The sequence below is a fragment of the Pipra filicauda genome, unplaced genomic scaffold, assembly GCF_003945595.2.
Source record: "Pipra filicauda isolate LSUMZ 115617 unplaced genomic scaffold, ASM394559v2 scaffold29_size4552773_pilon, whole genome shotgun sequence".
Lineage (NCBI taxonomy): Eukaryota > Metazoa > Chordata > Aves > Passeriformes > Pipridae > Pipra > Pipra filicauda.
Window position 1 is genome coordinate 4,357,412 of NW_024104420.1, and position 22,070 is coordinate 4,379,481.

The following is a 22,070-nucleotide window of genomic DNA, read 5'->3' on the forward strand; positions in this document are numbered from 1 at the left end:
CATACAGTTTCCTTTCAACAGAGCAACAGAAAATACTTTTAGATTTCTGATGGTCCAGAGACTTCCCCAAGTTTACCTTGTCACCCATAATGCCTCACAACAGTAAAATCACAGTGGCAGAAACATGGAGAAAAAGAAGCCTGGGTCTCCTCTGCAATATGTATCAAGGCAGAATCAGGGAAATATTCTTCAAGCAGTTCTTAAAAATGTTGATAGTAATATCAGGTCCCACAACAATCTTCTGTAGTGCTCCATTATTAAGGCTAAATTTAACACTTTTTTCTTTTTTTTTTTTATTTTGTGTAGCTTCTAATCTCATTAATTTTTGTCCTCCTCATCGTCATCTAATCTTAATATTTTTTTTCCCTACTCATCACAGTCATAGAGAACAGATTACTCCTTTCCACTCTATAACAAATCTATTTATTTGAAAACTGTAATCTAATTCCATTCTTATAGTGTAAATGTGTATAAAATTATGTGATTTTTTAATATTCTTCCTCTTTGTAAGTGTATGAAGTCTAACTAGAAAAAAAGGTCAGTTTTCAACAGCTTGCTGGCTGTATGTTGGTGTTCTCCATACTAACATCAACCTGGATAACTATAAAGATTTTTTTTAGAAAATCTTACCATTTTATATTCATATTTCACAACAATTGACTTACCGAAAATTAAGAATGGAAGGAGACTCAAGAAGCCATTTAATTCTCCCTATCCCTGGGACATCATACTAAAATTTAACCTGCATTCTTATAATTTTTCTGTAAAAAATGGTGGGAGTTAATTAGTCCTGCATATTTTCCATATAGTAGTGTTGACTTACATTGTCTACTATCAGAATAAGTACTTTTATCAATATTTAAAGTGCTGTAATGGTGGAAAGTCTCCACAATGTTCAAGTTCAACCAACAAAATCCAAGTTCTAGGCTGCGTGTTCTAGAGTGCCATATTCTGTTACTTTATCTGTTCAGACACCTTTAGAGGTAACTAAGCTGGCCCAAGGCCAACTGCTCTGAACGAATTACAACACAGGTTGCTTTTGGTGTTGACTCCAGTGATAGTGTTTCTTTTCCCGTAATCACAGACAGCATCAGAGGGTGTTCTGGGCAATAAGTGTGTGAGTTGACAAAAACTGGAAATCTCAGCCATAGAAGAAGAATTACATTTTGGATGTGATGTTGTGTGAATTCTGATTAAATCATCAGAGAAAGATGCTTAGTTTCACCACACAACAGTATAAATCCAGTTAATTTTAACACAGATCATAGAATCATAGAATAGATTAGGTTGGAAAAGACCTCCAAGATCATCAAGTCCAACCCCTTGATCCAACTCCAATTACTATATCATGGCACTAAGGGCCACGTCCAATCTCTTTTTAAAAACCTCCAGGGATGGTGAATCCACCACCTCTCTGGGTAGGCCGTTCCAATGCCTGATAACCCTCTCTGTAAAGAATTTCTTCCTAACATCTAACCTAAACCTCCCCTGGCAGAGCTTGAGCCCATGTCCCCTTGTCCTATTGTTGGTTGCCTGGGAGAAGAGACCAACCCCCGCCTGGCTATAACCTCCTTTCAGGTAGTTGTAGAGAGTGATGAGGTCGCCTCTAAGGCTTCTCTTCTCCAGACTAAACAACCCCAGCTCCCTCAGCCTCTCCTCACAGGACTTGTGCTCAAGTCCCTTCACCAGCCTCTTCTCTGGACCCGCTCTAGCACCTCAATATCCTTCCTGAACTGAGGGGCCCAGAGCTGAACACAATACTCAAGATGTGACCTCACCAATGCAGAGTACAGGGGAAGGATCACTTCCCTGCTTCTGCTGGCCACACTGTTCCTGATCCAGGCCAGGATGCCATTGGCCTTCTTGGCCACCTGGGCACACTGCTGGCTCATGTTCAGCCTCCTGTCAATCAGCACCCCCAGGTCCCTTTCCACCTGGCTGCTCTCCAGCCACTCTGTGCCCAGCCTGTAGCGCTGCATGGGGTTGTTGTGGCCAAAGTGCAGGACCCGGCACTTGGCCTTGTTGAACTTCATTCCATTGGAGTCGGCCCATCTCTCCAGCCTATCCAGGTCCCTCTGCAGAGCCCTCCTGCCTTCCGGCAGGTCGACACTCCCTCCCAATTTGGTGTCATCAGCAAATTTGCTGATGATGGACTCAATCCCCTCATCTAAATCATCGATAAAAATGTTAAAGAGGACTGGGCCCAGCACCTGGGGAACACCACTGGTGACCGGCCGCCAACTGGATGCAGCTCCTTTCACCAGCACTCTCTGGGTCTGGCCCTCCAGCCAGTTCCTGACCCAGCACAGAGTGCCCCTGTCCAAGCCATGGGCAGCCAGCTTTTCCAGGAGTATGCTATGGGAGACAATGTCAAAGGCTTTGCTGAAGTCCAGATAGACCACATCCACAACCTTTCCCTCATCCACCAGGTGGGTCACCTGATCATAAAAGGAGATCAGGTTGGTCAAACAGGATCTGCCCCTCCTAAACCCATGTTGGCTGGGTCTGATCCCTTGTCCATCCTGTAGCTGCTGTGTGATTTCACACAGGATAATCTGCTCCATAACTCTGCCAGGCACCGAGGTCAGGCTGACAGGCCTGTAGTTACCCGGGTCAGCCTTGCAGCCTTTTTTATGGATTGGGGTGATATTTGCCAACTTCCAGTCATCTGGGGCCTCCCCAGTGAGCCAGGATTGTTGGAAGATGATGGAGAGCGGCTTGGCAAGCTCTTCTGCCAGCTCCCTCATTACCCTAGGATGGATCCCGTCTGGTCCCATAGACTTGTGAGGATCCAGATGACTCAGTAAGTCACTAACTATTTCCTCCTGGAATACAAGGGGACTATTTGGTTTCCTATCTCTGTCTACCAGCTCCAGAGGCCAGTTGCCTTGAGGGCTACCTGTCCTACTGGTAAAAACTGAGGCAAAGTAGGTGTTAAGTACTTCAGCCTTCTCCTCATCTCTATTAACTATGTTTCCCTCCAAGTCCCTCAAAGAATGGAGGTTTTCTTTGCCCCTCCTTTTGTTATTAAGAATCACCACCGCGGCCCGGGTTCGATTCCCGGTCAGGGGACTTCCCCGGGCAGATGGAGCTCGTCAGCCCAGTAAGGCCATCCATCTAAGAGAAGGTCACTCTAAACAAACCTACGTCCCGAGGACCTCGCTGCCACTGTCTGAGCTTCGCTCAGCCCCGGCAGTTGAACCTCAGGATTAAAGGGTGGGCTCAGTTCAGCGCACACTGTGTCTCACCTAAAAAATCCACTGCGCAGGCTTGAAACGTAATGACCTTTCCCAAATCTTCGTTCGCGAAGACTGGTCATACTATACTATACTATTTATAGAAGGACTTTTTGTTATCCCTAACAGAAGTGGCTAATTTAACTGCAAATTGCGCTTTTGTATCCCTGATTTTCTTTCTGCATGATCTAGCTGTCTTCCTGAATTCTTCGTAAGTAGCCAGCCCTTTCTTCCACAGTCGGTAAACTCTCTTTTTATCCCTGATTTCCTTCAGAATCTCCCTGTTTAACCAAGCTGGTTATCTTCCCCACCGGCTTGCCTTTTGGCACACCAGTACAGCCTGTTCCTGTGCACTCAAAACTTCCTACTTGAAGCACATCCATGCCTCCTGGACCCCCTTGTTTTCAAGGGTTGTTTCCCAGGGTATGCTCTGGACTAGACTTCTGAATAGGTCAAAATCTGCCCTCCGGAAGTCCAGCGTAGAGGTTTTATTGTTGTTTCTCCTTGAATCTCTGAGTATTGAAAATTCTATTATTTCATGGTCACTATTTCCCAGGCGGCCTTCAACCACTACATCTCCCAACAGCCCTTCTCTGTTTGTAAACAGCAGGTCTAGCGGGGCCTTACCCCTGGTAGGTTCATTTACCAGTTGATGAAGGACATTGTCCCCTATACACTCCAGGAAATTCCTAGACTGCCTCTTCTCTGCAGTATTGAGCTCCCAGCAGATATCCGGCAGGTTAAAGTCACCCACAAGGACAAGGGCTGACGATTTCGAGACATCCGCCAGCTGCTTGTAGAATATTTCATCCCCTTTGTCATCCTGGTTGGGCGGTCTGTAACAGACACCTATGATGATGTCGGCCTTGTTGGCCTTCCCCCTGATTCTGGTCCACAGGCACTCAACCTTATCGTTGCTGATCTCAAGTTCAACAGAGTCAAGAGACTCTCTAACATATAAAGCCACCCCTCCACCTCTCCTACCCTGCCTGTTCTGTCTGAAGAGCTTGTAGCCATCCATGGCAACACTCCAGTCATGCGAGTCATCCCACCACGTTTCTGTGATGGTGACTACATCATAACCTTCCTGCTGCTCAGTAGCTTCCAGCTCCTCTTGTTTGTTGCCCATACTGTGTGCATTAGTGTACATGCACTTCAGGTGGGCTGTTGATTTAATTCTTAACTCAGGCTTTCCATCCTTAGGCTAAGATATATTGCTATACTATAAAATTTACAATACTTTTTACCTTGTCAAGTTTTATAAAATCTCAGAGGCCCTGAACAACAGTGTTTGGTACACATGACTGCTTACACCTCCTCCCACAGGGCACAACAAACACAATGTAGTATTACCTTATGTACTGGTTTTGGCTGGGATAGAGTTAATTTTTGCATAGCAGCTACTATGGGGCTATGTTTTTAATTTGTGCTGAAAACAGCGTTCATAACATAGGAATGTTTTCCTTATTGCTGTTCAGGGCTTACACAGTGCCAATGCCTCTTCTTCACCTCACCCCACCCCACCACTGAGCAGGCTGGGGGTGCACAAGAATCTGGAAGGGGACAGAGCCAGGACAGCTGACCCCGATGGGCCAAGGGAATATTCCAGACTGTAAAGGTTATGCTCAGCTTATAAAGCTGGGGGAAGAAGGAAGAGGAGGATGATCTGAATGATGGCATTTGTCTTTCAAAGTTATCACGAAGTTTGATGGAGCCTGTTTTTTCTGGAGATGGCTGAACACCTGCCTGCCCATAGGAAGTTTTGCTTTGTTTGTGTGAGTGCTTTTGCTTTACCTATTAAACTGTCTTTATCTCAACCTATGATTTTTTTTCCTCACTTTTCCAATCCTGTGTCCCATCCCACTGTGCTGGCAGGACAGTGAGCAAGCTGGTGTTAGGCTTAGGCAATGGTTGAGGTTAAACTATAGCACCTTAGAATCATATTTTTTGACACATGAAAAGAAGTACTCTAACTTTCAACAGCACATCCAGTGAACATCATCCCCTAACCCTCTGTTCCTTAATACTCCCCTGTTGACTAGGAAGAACTGTAGTTAACAGCTCCTTTAAGAAGTTTCTGCATCTACATCATCTACAGGACCCTAAAAATATATAAACTAAAAAGAAAAGAAAAGAACATAAACTGAAAAGAAAAAGGCCCTCTATGATAGGACACAGTGATGGTAAAAATATTGTTTTGTTTCCTATGGGTCTCAAAGGAAAGGCTTATAATATAAGCCTGTAAAAATTGTCCTCACTACTTCTCAGTAACATGAAAGAGAGTTCTGGCTTCTTTCCTGATCATTCTGCTACACTCTGCAGAGAGAAAAATGACTTGAAGCTTTATGATGCAGACCACAAATATTACTATACCACAAAAAAGGAACAATAAATGCTACTTGACCAACCTCTAATTAGGTCTAAATCTGAACTATTGATAATTAATTTCCCTAATAGCAATTAGAACATGATGCAGCATTTTCACAATGTGAATTTGACAGGTAAACCTGCCTCTCCCAGCCTGAAGCAATATGGCTTGGGGCAGGGGAGCAGTTTCAAAGCAAATTCCCCCACACATCCTGTTTTTAAATGCCAGGCCAAACCACAGAGGAGCCTGGGTGCATACAAAGTACCTTCCTCTTGGAGGAAACAAAACCGGAATTGCCACTCAATGTGCACAACTAAAGTGCTCCAAACCTTTGTTAGATGCTTGAAGGTTTCCAGCACTTCATCCTCTTCCTAAGCTGTGCCAGTCACTGTATGCTGCATTTCCCCTAGGAAATAGCTTAAATATAGGCTTGCTGTGAAGACACCTGTAGCACGTGCTTGGCACAGATCTGTCTGGTCAGGTTCTACCTTTGAGGCAAACATAGATTGATTTAAAAATGTCCACGAGGAAAAACTCAGTGTGGGTGCTCTGGCTGAAAAAGCCCTTGTGGGAAGGCACTTACATCAGATGCAGACTTCAGCTTTGGTGTCATAGGAACATCCTCCAAACAGCTGATTTTAAGCAGGCTGGCTCTACTTGCTGATGACTTAGTCTTATGCAAGGCACACTATGGGGAAGGTGAAGGATAAGTAATTGCCTTGGTCTTCTTCACTGCAACAGCTCCCTAACAACCAGTGTTACAAAATCTGAATTTAACACTCAGGATATTATCACACCTTTTTTTTCCCTATCTGATAGTGAGGACTTTACCACATGATTAGAAGCCATCTCAAGTAACAGCTGTGTTGAAAGAAAAACAGATAGGTTCCTCTCTTACATCATCAACCATGGTACCTCACTTTTGTAGTGTACATAAGGCCCTGAGTATTTTCTGTCATTTGATTCTGGGATCAACAAAAACTGCTGAGACAGACCGACAAGTAAGATGTCTTTAGTTTTTGCTTTCTTTTGAGGCTGGTATTTAAAAGTATTCCAACCTCATTCAGGCTTTGCCTCTCGGTAGTACTATGCCAAGAACTCCAGCTGAGGATCTTAAAAATTAAAGGACTTACCATTATTGTGCTTATGAGATAAATGAAACATTTAATGTGTGATATAATTTAACACTCATTCTTTATTTAATACTTCCATGTTACAGCTTTTAGTACTAGCTTTCACATTTTGTTATATCTTGTTCAGTACACAAAAATAAAATCCTTTACTCAGTACCTTGTCTAAAATTTTTCATTATGTTTCTGTTTTTCTTTTTTATAACTATACACCTGAGTCACAGTGTCCCACCAAAACACCCTTAAAATTTCTGAGCCAGAATTATAATTTGAATTGGCTTCACAAACAAGCCTGTTTTAATTACAAATTAAGTTATGAACTAAAGTGCAATATCTTTAAATGTCGGGCTGTTCAAAACCAGCTACATTGTCCAGCATCAGTTTATCTGCAACAGAATATAAATCTCAAAACCAAGACAATATTTAAAATTCTTGACTTCAAACAAGTCAAAGAACAACTAAATAGCAGACCTCAGAACAAAAACTTGAATTCAAAATTCTTTTCACTTCAACAGGAGTTTTTTAAGTGCAGTGGTTGCAGTACAGAAACATCAGTATTCAGTGTACTCTCCATGTCTGAAATAAAACAAAGCCTTTTATGAGTCACATCCAGGTCCAGAGTGTCTGATATGTCTCTTATGCAAAAAGAAACACACAACTCAGCAACACAGGTACACAGGTAGAAAACAAAACACAACTGTACACATTCCTGCATTGCCAAATTAATGGCTGCTACATAAAAACATATTTAATATTTACACACTAAAAGAGCTGAACCACTCTTTCCCTAAATAATTGAGTTATCTAAGTGTAAATAATTAATAAGATAGAAGTGTGCATTTGCCACAGAATGTGATAAATTTCTAAACAGATAAATGCTGAGGTGGTTCCCCAATGCCTAGTACACTTGTCCCAGATGCTGATGTACACAGGGAGAAGCACAAATTCCCAAATCACAGCAGTAACAAGTGAGCTTCATTCTGTGCAGAAATAGACCTTACAAAAGAGAGGCTCATCATATTATGGTGGAGTAGGTCAAGGGATGTTCATAAAAACTTTTGAAGGCTTAAATACATTAAGAGTAATGTAACAAGAGCTCCAAATAGGATAAAGACACAGAGCCTGACCCACATCTCAGAAAACCTCTAAACACTTTAATGTTTCTAAGTTAGTGGAGCTATTCCCTACTTACACTGGATGGGATCAGCACCAATCACAGTGTAATACAAAAATGTAGTTATGCCATGTTTGTTCAACTTGGCACACATGCATTGTCACTCAGAAAACCTTAAATTGTTCAATAACTGATTGATACACACAGGTACCCCTGTCTTGTATTCACAGACCGGCCTGTGGTACAGTGTCAGCATCAGGGATACATGTAGAGCACATAGTTCTCAGATCACCTCTACTTTGCCTTCTGCTCTTCCAAGTTGTCCCTGCTCTCTCCAGGCTACAATTTACAAGTTTTCTAAACTTACAAACATACTACGTATGGTCTTACAGCTTAATTTACAGAAGTGTTACATAGTCTGTATTTTCGCTTTATCTGGGTTGTCTCAACCCTTCTGTCCTCCAAATACTCTGATGAATTAGAAAGAAACCATAAAATATTTGCATGACTGTATTTTACTTTTGCACTAAATCTCTCCGATTCAGTACTTGTGAGAAAGAAAAAGTGTCGTGCTGTAAAGAGATAAAGAAAATTAAATGTAAAATTATGAAATGGGATTCTAATTAGAAAAGGAGAAGATTAGGAATTTCAGTGATTAGAAGATCAGAAATTTTCCTGCTGCTCCATCATAGAGTTTTACAGAGTAATTCCAAGTACACAAACCATTTACTGAGTAGTTGATCTCTTCCTGTAGACTTTAAATTTTCTAGAGTTGTCTTTCTTTGAGATTTGAACTAAAGAAGAACCAAGTACTCCAACCTACAACTGAAAGCAATATTTAATTGTAGTTTTTATACGGTAACTGCTACATAATGTTAAGTACTCTGAAAACCATACTGCACATCTCGATTATTGAAGTTTCAACTGCCTTTGTGCCTCAGTCTTATAAAATGGGAATGACAATATCCCCTGAACTTTCAGGAATTTTGAGATTTACTGGTGTTTTAGGGTGAACCCACATACTCAAAAGAAGATTTGCATCAACTGTCTTCAAAACAGCATTTGAATGTTATTCAGTAATTAATTAAAGTATACACCCTGAAAAAAAAAAGAAATTACCTAATAGCTGCTCATGAGGCATGCAACATCCTTTTTTGTTCACCTGCCAAAGGGCTGAGGAATGAAAAGAAAACAAACAGAAGGTTAGACTAGGGTTAGATACTTCCTCTTAACACAAGACTATGGAATAAATAGAAACATGGTGAAATCTCTAAGGGTAACTTTGATCCAGCTAACTTTTGAGGACCCGACTTTACAATATCAAAAAATGTTATTTTTGTGCAATGAGAAACAAAGATTTGAACCATCTAAGAAACAACTAATAAGACCATTCAGTCTAGTCAGTAGAATGCTGTTTCTCTGAGATTTATTTCATATGCAGGAGATGCCAGCCCAGTCCTCTAGATTCATATAAGAATTAGTATTTTCGATAATAATAACTTTTCATAACCAAGTTAGACTGTTTCATCTAAGTTTATGTTTATCATGCCCAGCCTTCATATCAGATCTGACATACCTCTCCAGTTCACAATTCTTATTGCAAGAAATCTAACAAGTGCAGGTTGCACTCACCTTGAGGAAAGATAGGGCCAAATGCCAACACTATTGTACTGATAAGGAAAGATAAAAAGTAAATTTCATTTCCCGTCAACATGTTTTTCTCTGGGCCCTTTGATCTTATCTTGTGCTGAATACTGATAACATCCTGCATTCTGTTATGTAATTATACCTGTGTTGTCCTCATTGACTGAGCTTTGTGCAGACTGAACCCCTCTTTATCTGCCTCAGTTCTGCACTGAACCTATTGGTTCAGCTGAGGTAGCTGACACAATAACTTGTTTTTCTTTGAACAGACAACTGCTGCTTTGAAACTGTCCAACAAAAGTGAAGACTACATCAGAAATAAAGACAAGAAACCTCACAAAAGACTTCCAGTTTTGGATGGCCGAGGAACAAGTTTTCAGCCCGTCAATATTCTTGCTTCTATGGAGAACGTTTATTCTCTCTGTCAGTGAAAAAAAATTAAAAAATAAGAGAACAGTTGCTAAGGTAGACTATTTGACATTACATGAAGTTGCTTTACAGTTCATTGCTTTGGCTAACATGTGACAAACAGACTTTCTGTACTGTAGATTTCAAATACAAATAGTTCCTTACTAAGCCCATCTGAGTTTCAAAGACACCAAAGTATTTACAAACATCTTGTAAGAATGTTACTTGATCCAAGCTTCTCGAGCCCTTAAAATATACAATAAGTAATATAATACAATAAATTCCAGATAAGTACTTCCAGTCTTAAGTATATTATTTTCTCTTCCTCCAAGTAGTAACTGTAACTTCAACCTCCAGCAGGCCCTCCGTGGGGATGGATGACACACACTAAGGCAGGCAGCACTCTGACACAAATGTGAGGAAATAGAACGTACAAGCATCTTCAAATACACCAGAGGTGCAAATGACCTACTGTTTACATATCACTTACTTTTCAGTGCTCTCTCATCCTGCCATCCTGAGCAAATTCAGAGCAAACTGCCTGCCAATTCACAGCACCACACTTAAGTGAGCACTGGCATCCAAAGAGGTTTAGAAAGAAGGTATTCAGTAACACTGTCTTGGCATCAAAAAATGGAGTTTTAATGCAGATTAGACTGAACTGAGTCTTGTAGGCCCAGATCTGCCTAAGGCCTGGTCCAACTTGTGCAACTTGTGCTCCCAGTCACACCACACAGTGCCCCATGCCACAGAGAAGCACATTACCAAAAAACACACATTATCACTTAACTACTCCCAGCCTGAACAGTGCAAAGGAAGGTATTTTCTACACACTCCCTCTCCTCTGTCTGCCCTCACAATTCTAAAATATGTCTCTTTCCAAACAAACCTTCCTGTCACACAGTTTGGTGACTTGGTAGAAAGATATATCACCCCAGCATCAATAGAAAGAGAATTTCACTCAGGACTGCAGAACTTACATTCTCTTCTCATGGTTTCCAGCTTCCAGAGAGTGTTTACTTTCTTTTTTGTAACCACTGCTATCTTTACTACCTTATATTTCAACAGCTGTGAATGGAGAAATTAAAAAGAACTTCCACATACTATTCTGAAACATGTAATTTGATTATAAACCTAATAAAAAGCTGTCAACATCAGCTTTTTATTGTCGGTTAACAGGTGTAATCCTGCTCTTTTCTCTAAGTGTGTGAACAACTATGGAATTCATTGATTTAAGACTATGAGATACAGAAAACACCATGGATCAATTCTTGCACCTTCTGCTTTCCTTCTCAGCCTCATAAGCACAAGTCAGAGCATCTCCAATTAAAAAGCTTCCAAACTGCAACGAGCCTCTTTCATATACTCCTTCAGCTGCCTCTGTCAGTACATCTTATCTGAATATTGAACCTGATTCCTAACTCAATTTCCAATTTTGGGATCCTTAAACCTTTCTCAACGAGGCTGAAAAAAACTGTCGTCATAGCCTTGGAGATTTCTAAACCTGACCTGACTCAGACTCTGAGGAACATGATCCAGTTTTGAGATGAGTCTCACTTTAAGAAGTAGGATGGACTACATAACATTCCAAGATCTCTTCCACCCTAAATTAATCCTATGATCTTATGTCTATCTTTAGCATCTTCCCATCTTTCCTTTGTTACAGATGGCAAATGTTCCATTTAATTCAAGATCACCAGCTTGGAAGGAAACATTCACTTCTTTAATTCCAAACACAAATTTGAAATATCTGCTACATCTAAATGCCCCTAAAAAAACTGAAACCCAAACTTTTGGAATTTTGCCATCTGCCTCTAACGATTACATATATCCAACTTGCAATTTGGCTGTAATAGTTCTAAGGAAGTAAAACAACCCTATCATTTTTAGAAAATCTGAAGAATTTTCTGGCTATTTGAGATGTCACGCATGTTGAAATCAAATCTTAATGAAAGTAGCTGTTTGTATATATTACAAATATATGTGTAAGGACTAACTTATTACTCTCAAATGAATAGGATAAGAGCTTTCCATCCATATTTCATTCTTTATAGCACATAATAGTACCTTTGATACAGGCAGCAGCACTATCTTTTTTTGTTTGCTTGGTTGGTTTTTGTTTCTTTTGTTTTGTTCAACATAGTTTAACTAATGCTTTTAAGTGTCACATGAATAAGAGCCAACCAACAACCTTTTAGTAAAGTCAACCATAATGTCTTTTCTTTAAAAACAGCATCACTATCTTTCTAAACTTTTTCATTATACAGTTCTCCTATATTTCTTATATAAATACATCTAGAAAATCTTTTTAACTATTATGATATGATACCATAACTGCCAGTTATCCCCACTGAATTTCAGGGTTGGTTCAAAGGCCACTTTAGTCATGTATGGACTGAATTCCTTACTATTATGGTAGGATTATCAGATCACACAAACCATCCTTTGTATGTCGCAGAGGTCCCCATATTCCTATAAAATAAGATTTCTTGCTGCAAAAAAGATGTAAACCATAATTTTCCTGCAGTTGTTTCTAGAACTTCCGTTTTCTTTCTTTCTTGAGCTTTCCACAATTTGGAAACAATTTGTCCAAGTCAAATTTTCAAGTTCATCTGGTTGTCCCTCCCTTCTAGTCATCCCATGCAATCTTTCAGCACCTCTGAAATACTACTCGATAAGGTCTCACAAAGCTGCATCTGAGGCAATCCTTCCTGTTATGATCAGAAGGTTAACTCTTCTTCTGAGGAGACTTTTTTTTTTCATTTCTGGAATGCAGCTGTCTTCCCTGGTTTCTTTCTTTGTTTTACAAAATATCCTGTCCTCTCTTTTTAGTATGGGGGTCTTCAGAAGAACTGTTCTGACCAATTCCAGAAACCCTTTTTGTTTGTTTGAGATCTGTTGTGTTTAATATGTTGATAGCTCTTAGATAATTATTGAGCTGACAATTTACTTTCCTACCATCCTGTTGATTGCAGTGATGCAACTACCTCATTTTAGAAAAAACACTCAGATGAGCTGTGCAAAGGAGACAGAGAGACTCAGGATAAAACTTCAGAAACAGAAATGTTTCACAAAATAGACAAAAGTTAACTGGAGTAAAAAAAATTGCCCTTTCTTCACTAGAAGAATGTGTCTGTAATATTAAAATGGACTAGACTCTTATATGCTCTGTAATTTCAAATTAAACTTGAATAGTGTACCACTTTTACTGCAACAGCTTTAGAATATATTTCAGATTATTGAATCACATTCTAATGATCAAGTAGGTCTGCTTCGAATAACATAACAAGAGCTTAAATATGATGATGAAATGAAGCAATTTTAAAAATCTGAAGGCAGACTCAAAGATTAAAACCCAGCAATCAGCCTCCAAATTGACATAGTTTAAAAGAAGGATTAAAAAATATTGCAGCAAGTATTACAATCTTTTGAAAACCGTAGTCAAAGGAAAGTGAAGTACCTACTGTGTTACTTTTAAAGGCAGAAGAATCTGAGAGATCCTTTTATTTACTTTTTTAAAGTAGAATAGTAAACTATGCTCTTTTCTACTTCAGAAATAAAATCATAATCAATTTATGTTAAATTCTGTATATTCTGTTACACAAAGAATCAAATCCCCTGATTGAGAGGTCTCTCAGTCATTAGCTGAGATGCAAAGGTGGTGAATTTGATTTGATAGGTTGATGTATGTAGATAATGTTATGCATATAATTATTTGAGGCAATGGTAAAAGAATAATCCTAGTAGTGATAGTAGGGTGATGACTGTGAATGCTGTGGTTATTTCTTGATTAGTGAGCTCTTGGATAAAGAGTCATTCAGACAGGAAAACTAATAGTGGGGGAATTCCTGTTATGAAGAAAAATGGTTGCATACAATGTAGGGGCTTTTGCTCGTGTGGTTATTTTTGGTGATAGTTTTAGAGTCTTGGTTGTGTTGAGTGGTGCTTATTAAGGGAGGATAGTTAGTAGTGTGAGGTTGGGTTTATAGACAATGATAATGGTTGTTCAGCCTAACTGGTAAGATGGATGAGAAGGCTAGGACTTTTCAAATTTGTGTTTATTTTAGTCCTATTCGTCCCTCTAGGGCTGCTGAGGTGATGGCTATAGCACTGGCGGAGTTAGGTTAAGTGAGTGAGACATTAGGAAGAGAATGGTCACTGGGGGAAATTTCATTATTGTTGATAGTAATTGACGAGTGGTTAGGGATGAGCCTTAAAGCATTTCTGGGAATCATAAGTGGAATGGCACTAGTCCCAGTTTTATTGTGATTGTTATTGTCGACTAGAGATACGATGTGGGAAGGGTTAGTTGGGTAGTGTGTCATTGTCCAGTAGATCATGCCTTAGTCATGCTTGAGAAGAGAACTAATACCCTATCAAATGGCCTATTGAAAACTAAGCAATGTCATCCACCCTAATACCTGTACTCATACCGCTATTGTCTTCCTGTGAAGACGATAAAAGCCTGAATCAGAACCCATAGTTCTGATTACTTACATACTCTAAACCTCCTCCAATGTTAAAAACTGTCCTTCCAGTGATTACACTTCTCCTTCCCCACGGCCTCCACCAAATTCCTATGAACTAAGATTATCACACATGGGCTCCTAATCACCACCCTTGGCCAACAATGACTACTCCTAACATACTATCTTCCCCAAAAAACTAGCCCAATGAACTGGCATTGACTAAATCTCATCCCCAACACTAATACTGTCCTGCTGACTACTCTCTCTCATAATCATAGCAAGCCAAACCAAAGCTTGGGCCAGAGCTGACATCCTCCCACTATGAAAAGGAAAGAGGAGACCAGGTCAGGAAACCTGGGAACAGACTCTTAATTAAACACTAACAGCTTCTGCTACCAGCAACGGGACAGAAAGACAAATTGGGGTGTCTTGAGTAATGCAGGTATTCGTCAACACATCCCTTGACATCCAAAGTTCAAAACCAGAAGCAGACATCAACTGTTAGGGCAGCACAGGCTGCTCTTCCTCTCTTCTTCTAGCACAGATCAAGCAGGTATCAGCACCATGCCTGGCCCAAGTAACCAACAGCCACAGGCAACTGCCTATCTTAACTGTAGCTAGAACCAGTTCCATGCAGTGTCCCAGTATAGTAGCTTTCTCTTCACTTTCAAAATAAAATAAAAGCAAATATATTCAAAGTGTGAAAAACCAGACATAGCAACTTAAGTTCACATATAAGAACCAAAGTAGAAGACAAGCTAGGAAAAACTGGTTCAAGTGACCTTCATATATCATACTTCAGGGTTTTTTTCTACTCTTTACTGCAGACTGTGTGAGAGTGTTTAGCACATTAATGGGTTGTTGCTTTATAAACAAGGAAGCAAATTAATTTTAATAGGCTAATCAATTAACCTTGAAGAACATTTCATGCTTCCAAGTCTAGACAAATTATTGTCCACTCTTGATTTTGATGAAAATATATATACAATGTCATTCTTCTGGCAGAAATCTTACCCCCAAATCAAGGACTCACTTTTGCTGTTGAACTTAAGTGTATTTGAAAGCAGAAGTTTAATAATAAAAATCCAAGAAATTATATACTTATGAAGCCTTCTATATATAAGAAAGTTAGTTTGAATGAAGTTCTAGTCCTGAAAGACAGAAAATTTTTATGGCTGACACCAGTTGGCACTTCCTAGTTTTTAAGGTGTTATTGTATTCATAGCTGAATTCTGGCCTCTCTTTTGAAAACTTCCTGTAGAGAAATCTGAGTTTTTCACTCTGTGGGGAACTGAATTATAAACAGGTATTTTTGTTTTGATCTGCATTTCCCGATTACCATAAATGGGGCTGTATGGTGACATTTGGATAGGATTGCATTCAAATTTCCAAATTTTTTTTTAATTAATATAGTTGAGAGAAGTCCAGATAAAATCTCCATAGCTGTGGTATGGCAACAAAAGACAGACTGTTGTACAGATTTTACTCTTTACCAGAAGCATAACTCTATATGTCTAAACTGTCTTATTCCTAAATTTACCTTCCAAATTCTAGAAGTTAAAATTTTCAGACCTTTTTGTCCTCTTCTGACCTGTTAAATATTGCTGTTCATCATCCTGAGATCATCAATATTGCAGACACCATGACTGTTTCATGACAACAGCTTTTAGTACATATTACATTATTCTCACAGTAATAAAGTTTGCAAAAATAATTAATTCCTTTTATTTAGGTTGTCTTCTATTATACATAGGCCCCAGTTTTTATTTAGGGCAAAAATTAAACTCAAATGCATCACATCTATGTTCTGAACTCAGAATGCAAGACCATTTAAAGTAAATATTCCAGAAGCATTTTATATATGAGGGCATGTCTATAAAAGCTTGACAAAAGAAAGTAGGGAACAAATTCTCTCTCCTACAACTGCTTACTCATTCTTTATTCAGTTCTTTCCTTATCCGACTTCATGAGTCTCTTATTCCATCACGCTGCAGAAACAAATGCAGGCCTTCTGGTGCTGACTTAACATGTTGCTGTCACTCTCTTTTTAGGAAGTCTATTATCCAAAACCAAATGAAAGTAAGATTTTAAAATAAAGTACATAGCTGCTTCTTGGCTTTCTTCCAAGTGGGTTCTCCAATAAGTCTTCAATCTATGCTTGCTTTTAAACTCCATTGGCATAAATAGTTTTATAGTTAAATATTTTGTAGTTAAACACATCCCCTCATTCTTTACCTTGAGTGAAGTTCCAAATCAATTATAATCAAGGATGAAGGGTAAGGCTTTAAAAAGTCCTTATGCATTTCTAAACTTCAGACAAACCCAGACCCTGGTTCTACTTTGAACTCTTAAGTCAACTTCTGTGAAAATTTTGGGCCCAACAACAATTTCTAGAGATTTCTAAATGTGTAAATATACATAAATACAAAGTTAACTCACTGCCATCCCAGGCTAGAAAGAAAAGACAAATATCTTTAATCTTTCTTTTCCTAAAGAACAGTTCGAAAATCAAATTTTTGGGAAATTTATGTGAAAACATAATGAACTTTATCCCGATTCCTAGGGTGAGCCCTCTCTCCTTATTGACTCCAGTGGGAGCCTGGGGAAGCTCTTCTGGATTTCCAGAGTTCAGAGCAGAGATTTCAGCATGTGAAGGAATATGGAGAAAACTAGCAAATTCTTCTTGAACTAGGAAAGAGATCTTGTTACACAGTAGGAAGCCAGTGCTAGTGCACAAGAGCCCACCTGCATATCTGAACCTGTACCTGCTGTTCCTGATGTCCTCCAGGAATCAACAGACCAAAGTATAATACAGGTTTGGTAAGGATGGAGATAGGTTGAGAATACTGAGGCTGGGTTTTCTTTGGGCAGAGGAAATTTATAACCCAGGTTAACAGGTTTCACAGATCACCTCCTTGTCTGCAGCTCGGAGAAGAGGAATCTGTTACAGCCCTATCAAAATGATGTTTGCTCAAGCAAGAGCAGTGTGTTTGAACTTTGAATATTTTCCAGTTTGCTCCCCAGTCCATAAATCAAGACAGTGGCCATCCCAGCTGCAGCATCTCCAGTTTCAACCTGCTTTACTGATAACATGAATGCCTTTGCCAAGGGAGCCCTCTTGATGTGTCTTCAGTCATCTAGACTCCAAAATTTTCCTGAGGGAAGCACAATCTGACACTGTTTTTATTCTAACACATCTATAAGTCTTCAGACAGGTTTACAGAAGCTGCATAGCAACAATGCCCTCTCATCAGCTTGCTATACATGTGGTGGGGTGTGATGAACAAGGATTGTGATTTTTCATTGACAAGTCAAGCTTGCAGTGCTAAGGAACCCAAAAAGACAGTTTACCCGCCCACTACTGTTTTCACACTGCTTATTTCTTCTGACCTGAAATTCCCGCTTTCTATTCACTGTATCTTGTTTTACACAAACACAACACCTACCCACCAGACTCTTCCAGATCTTGTGCTCTGCAGCCATAAGACCACTTTCAGCATAACAAGGAGTAGAGAAAAGTCATTTGGGACTCTTTCCATCGTTGCTGCATCTACCACGAGAAGGACAATATGCCACTGAGAACTATCACAACAAAATAGCAGCAAACAAAAAATTTATAAGAAGAAAGCCACTAAGATGAAAAATCAGTTTTTCAATGCACCGATAAAAATTAATCATAATTAAGATAATAATAATAATAATAATAATAATAATATCATCATATGGACAGACATTATGTTGCCTTATCAAGGAAATCTTTACAGTCTCTTGTCATGTGGGCAAAGAAAATGTTTCTAGAAGTTGTCACCAATGTCACCTTTCAAGTACATCAAAACTCAAACACTGACTTAGTTCAGAGGTATGATTTAAATACCATACCTTGAAATCAAGCTTTACATTCCACACTGTCTATACAGTTTTTGAAAAAAAAACAGCCATAAACAAACATTTTCAAAAAGCCACAATCACAATGAAATTTGAAAAAGTAAGAACAGTTTGCCCTTGGAAGGGAGTAAAAAGCCATTAGCAGCACTACAATTTTTTTTCTTCCTTTTTTTTTTGCTTTCTTTTTTCTTTTTTAATAAAAAATACATGGCTCAGTATGTTTGCCATATGGCCAAGGAGTAATTCTAAGACAAAATTTTCATACTAGCATTTTGTCACCACCAAACTATTTTAAATTAATTGCGCTACCATAACTCCACAAAGGAGTTCCTGTCGTCTAATCAGGGTCATTCAAGCTTTATTCAAGCAACATGTAACAGTAATGCTGCAGCTTGGGGGGCTAAAAGTAAATTGAGAATGTACACTTCATCCAGTCATCTCTATAACAGAATTTCTGCATCTGCAGGTCCTGTAGGGTAAATAAATGCCACACATACATCCCTGTCTCAAAAGACAAGTAGATTTTTGGAAGATCAGAATTTGTCTATGGCATCATCATTTTGCACAGCATTTTACACAGAAACAAGGGAAAAATTATCTAACTGAAAACATGCAGTTTGGAAAGCTGCCAGGGTAAGGAAAATTTGCAGAAGTGAACAAAGTAGTGCTATCAACAAATGCAGGTTGGTTAGCAGCACAGGAGCGTGCCCTGTGCAAGCTCCATGCCACCTCAATACACCTGCACACTTGCACCATCTCAGCTACTCTACAACAATGCAGGAAGCGAAGGGGGAGGGGGAGGAGGTGCCTGCCTAAGGGGCTTGAGTTTTGGAGAGACACCTCCAGGATAACAGCTACAATAACAGCAGGAGAGGACAGGGAGTAGGAAAAAGTAGAACCTGGTGCTGAAAGGACCTCTCCTGGTCCCAGCAGGAAGGCACTAAGGGAAAGAATGGTGACCACTTGCACCTCAGCCCTAACCAGCACACTCTTGCTCTTCCTGGCCACAAAGGGGTGCAAAGGGCTCCACCTCCGGAGCCACCACAGCATCTGTCAGGATGCATGTTGACATGCTCCTGATGCACATATAAGCCATATGTGCCATAGCCATTTTCAAAGCCCAGAACTAAGAGTCCATGACTGCTCATACCACATTTTTCAATGGTTGTATATGTGATTTTGGTAGTTCTCACCATCCAAAGCAAGACTGCCTTCCCAATCTGTCGTGCTCAAGTGATATGAAACAGAAGGGGGTTTTTTCTCTGCACATTTTTACATGGAAAATAAACTCTTATTTTTTAAAAAGTGTGATCTTTTATTTTTTCAGAATCCAGATGAAAGCAACTAACACTACTAAATGGCTGAAGAGAAGACTTAAGCAAGAGAGATTATAAGTGATTTTGGACTAAGCTCCAGATCCCACAGGGTTCTCTAAAGCAGTAGTCCTACTTCCAACATATTGGCTCTACTGGAAAAAAGAAACCCCATGTTACAAGTCTTAAATTCATTATGCACACGTGAGCACACCCTTTGAGTGTTTGACTGCAACCTGAAAAGGATTGAAAAGCCTTGATCTAATCTGTCTGATAAGGGCGTACTCAAAGCCAGTAGTGCAGATTGCAGGCTAAGGAGTATGTTAGACACCAGATCAGTTATTATTCATTCAGAACCACCTTGTGGGGAGTGTGTGTGTGTGTGTGTGTGTGTGAGTGTGTGTGTGTAGAGGGGGAAGCAGTGAGTCAAACCCCATGGAGGTGAGGTGCTGTCGTGTCCCTCATGGCAGCCCCTGGAGCCACATGGGGAAGCCCCAGAGTAGTTGTCTGTCACAAACAACCCAGGAAAACTACAACACACCACAGTTCCTGGAGCCCCCCACCCAGCCTCCGACTGGCAGGGACAGTGAGGACACTGTCTCTCACCCAGGCCTGGAACCCCCAGAGTGGCTGGTGGGTCAGAGACCCCACCTGGAGGGGTTGGCCACAGGGACCAGAGCAGATAAAACCATAGGCATGTGTTTGCCCCATGTCATGGCCCTGCTGTTGGGTTTGTGAGAGCTGGTCTTCTACAAGGCTTCAGTGGAGCTCCCTCTTTCTCCTTCTTTCTTCTTGCTCCCTCTGCTTCTTTTTCTTTGCTCCTTTCTTGACGCTTAGGGTGGCTTGGAGCTGGAGGGATTGGATCTTGATTTATGGATTGTGGAATTGGTTGGATTTTGCCTTAAGTGTTGTGGATTTATTGGATTTTGATTTAAGTGTTGATTTATTGGATTTTGACTTAAATGTTGTGGATTAATAGTATATGTTGCGTCAGTGATATGGTGGAACATTTTTGTCTAGCTTGTGTGGTGTCCTTTTGAACTTTGGCCAAGTTCCCTTATTTGCTCCCCTAAATTACTAAGGAAATTTCTTGGGAACAAGCCTGTGGCTTATTCTTCTGATGCTACCTCGAGGTATATCTATATATATCTATATATTAAAGTAAAACTCCTAGCCAAGTCCATGAGCTGACAGGTCCCAGGGCTTGGAGTCTTAGAGTATCAACTCAGGAGCACCTGGAGGCTGACCCATCCAGGCCATGGAGCCAGGACCTCATGCCTGTTCAGGTATGCCCTTCCTTCCTACCGGTTGTCAACACCAAGCAAATACAAAGGGACCTGATACTCCTCGAGTGAGAACACTGCTGAACAGTATTCAAGCCTTACTTTATTCAGTTGTCAAAATTACTTACCCCTCCATCATTGTCTTGTCTCAGCAGGCAGGGCTAGAAGTGGCGTGCCTTAACTTTGGATAGGCTTTAACATAGCCTTACGTGGTATTCTCAGAACCAAAGTGAGAAGAGAAATGTCGTCAAGATAAAATTACCAAAAAGAGTGATCAGAAGTGAAAATGAACAGATGGTAACAGTGCACAGCAAAGTGGAAAGTAGTACATATATGGGGGAACAATCACATGCAGAATCAGGAAAGATATCTGGAATGTATGAAAAACTGAAGATGAGTGAACAGTTGGTTAGAGTATGGTGCTCATAACACCAAGGTTGTGGGTTATGGGTTCGATCTCCATATAGACCACTTAAGAGTTGGACTCAGTGATCCTTGTGGATCCCTTCCAACTCAGAATATTCTGTAAAATCTGTAAACAAGATAGCATGTGATAAAAAAAGGGCAAATTTCATTTCACAATATTATATGTAAAACACAGCAGCTGATATTCTGCTCAACTTAGTACTGGCACAGCTTTAGCTGGAGTATTTCATCTTGTTTCCAAATCACACTTAGAAAAATACATTATTTAGAGACAGTTCAGAGGAGAGCAACAAAAGTTAGGAGAAGTAGGGAAAACAGCAGCCAAGAAAAAAATCTGGAAGAAATGGGCTTAGTCTACAAGGAACATGGAAACTGACCATTAAAACATTCTGATAATTCAGAGAAAGTTGCAAAGAGGAACATAATGATCCAAAGTTCCCCATGTCCAACACATGATGTGACTCAGAAAAATATTTATTTGCAAACTTTAGATAGGTATTTGAGAAAGCCTCCCAATTTTAAAGACAGTTCAAAACCTCCGGTAAGAGACTTTCCTCAGAAGCACTTTTCCAGTTCTGCAAAATTGTTTGCTAAATATCTTGGGATCTTTTTATTTTAGTTCACTTGTCCTTGTCTCAAAGCAAATTAATCTACTCTCCGACTTCCCAAATTTCCCTCAATTAACATTTCTGAAGATAAGAAAAAGGAAACCCAAAACAGGCCATAAAAATGCAGAAATAGTAAGTAAACACATTTAGGTAATTTCAGGAAATTCAGGTAATGTGGAAGGTTTT

At 39.8% G+C, this 22,070-nt stretch overlaps 1 long non-coding RNA gene and 1 pseudogene across 1 annotated transcript; both read right to left on the reverse strand.

Moving 5' to 3' along the window:
- Nucleotides 1–6,779: 6,779 nt before the first annotated feature.
- LOC113982278 lies at nucleotides 6,780–10,432 on the reverse strand. The gene is made up of 4 exons (XR_003538712.2): nucleotides 9,826–10,432; nucleotides 8,968–9,021; nucleotides 8,572–8,673; nucleotides 6,780–7,310 (listed from the first exon to the last, which is right to left on the reverse strand). It is a non-coding gene; the product is annotated as an uncharacterized LOC113982278 (long non-coding RNA).
- Nucleotides 10,433–13,439: 3,007 nt separating this feature from the next.
- LOC113982242 lies at nucleotides 13,440–19,326 on the reverse strand (annotated as a pseudogene).
- Nucleotides 19,327–22,070: the final 2,744 nt, after the last annotated feature.